Source organism: Carlito syrichta, unplaced genomic scaffold, assembly GCF_000164805.1.
Source record: "Carlito syrichta isolate Samal-C Ts95f unplaced genomic scaffold, Tarsius_syrichta-2.0.1 Scaffold309762, whole genome shotgun sequence".
Taxonomy (NCBI): Eukaryota; Metazoa; Chordata; class Mammalia; order Primates; family Tarsiidae; genus Carlito; species Carlito syrichta.
In genome coordinates, this window is record NW_007253858.1 from 260,277 (window position 1) to 262,273 (window position 1,997).

Below are 1,997 nucleotides of genomic sequence, written 5' to 3' on the forward strand. Positions count from 1 at the left end.
CAACTTGAGCAACCCAAGAAGGATCTTTTTACAAACTCAAGATTTATTATTTAATCTTCACGATCCTCTGGCAGCACGAAAGAAGCTGAATCTTTAATACTGTTTCGATTCCAAGGTTATTTGATATCTTCTTGTTCCACTCAGGAGAATACCACTTGAATTATGCCACAGGGCTAGAACCAAATGAATGCAATTTATTTTTCTAAAAAACCCAAGTAGGGATAGACAAATTTGTTTTCAAAGAACAAATTCTAACCCCAAAATGGCCCAATATAATCCAGTACTGGGCCATCTAATGTGATAGCCACTAACGACATGTAGCTACTGAACTTGGAATGTGGCTAGTCTTAATTGTGATGTGATGAAGTGTGAAATATACACCAGAATTCAGAGATTTCATGTGAAAAAAAGAATACACAATATTTTGCCAATTTTTATATTGATTACATGTTGCACTAATAATATTTTGGCTATAACATACTAAATAAACTATATCACAAAATAATTCCACTATTTTTAAATTAATATTTAAATGTGACTACTAAAAAATTTAAAGTTACATTATAGCTCACATTATATTCCTATTGAACAGTGCTGGTTTAGGAAATTAGACTTTTGCAGTACCGGTATTTAATGACTATATACAGAACAAGGGTATATTTTCTATTACTGCTCCTCTTTCCATTACTGGGGAAGGTTCCACCAGGTAATGATTTCTAGCATCTTCCTATGTGTCTTTATTCTTATTAAGAAGTCGTTGCCATAGCAACTGCCACAACAACTTGTATCGACTACACCTGGAGGGAGAGCTATAAACAGACATCAATCTGTCAGCCAGGTTTACACCTTTATATTTTTCTCATGCATATCTGTATCTTCCTTTGGAAAACAGAGAGTAGGAGCTCTGACTTCTGTCTCCTGCTTATGTCACTGCCTTCTCTGGATTTGTGTAAGGAGACTAGCAGCTATGCCATGCTCACTTCAGAGGGATAAGGGGCTAGGTAGTTGTAAAGTATTTTGAAAGTGATTCTTAGGGCATAGTATCCATCTAATGCCATATAGGTGAATATAATAATGACATCTAACATTACTTACAATGACGGAGGCAAGCAGGAAGGAGAGGGCGGTTTCCTTTGGTGGATATGAGTGAGGTGATACAGAAGGGAGAGAGAGTCAGACTAGGAAAAACCAGTAGAAGGTGACAGTGTTAGCATTATTCTGTTCGACATTCCTAGTCCTTCCCTTCTTTAGCATCAGGACACCACTTCCTGGGAAAAGCTGGGAGCCCAGAGTGCCCTATGCACATAGTTCACCTTGGTTTCGACATGGACAAAGTGAACAGGTTGAAGGCTTTTCAAACTTGACCGGCATGTTTCATGATGCTTTAATTGTTACACTCATTGTCGTCTAAGTTTCTCAAAGAGCCTCTGATTCATGGGTTGATTCTGTGTTAAAACTGCTTCCCCTCAATTTGTATCATCTGGACGGAGATGAACAAATGCTAAGACAGAAAAAGTGGTGGCTTCTAAATACCTATACAGACTGGACTTGGGAATTATAACAACCTAGTTGAAAGTAGAGGCTGAGGTTGCCCTTTAAGATGTGTTTGCATGGCAAGCGGGCTGCTGTTGTTTGGACGTTAGCCTTGTTTGAGATAGCTGAAGAAGGTCTCGGAGGATCAAGGTCAGGTCAGGGTTTTGGCTAAAGACCCCTGAAACCCAAGCCACGCCCTTGGCATTTCATGGAACTTAGATATGTGATAAAAATAGTGAATAGTCTAGGTTTTAGGTTTTGTTTGCACTTGTGTTATAAATCTACATGAGGCTTTTCAACTGATGATGCACTCTATCATTTGAAAATCCACCTAGTGAGCCGGGCTCGGTGGCTCAGCCTGTAATCCCGCGCCTTAGGGAGGCTGAGGTGAGTGGATTGCCTGAGCCGGCGGGTTCGAGACCCACCTGGGCAGCGAGACCTCATCTCTACAATAAATCAAAAAA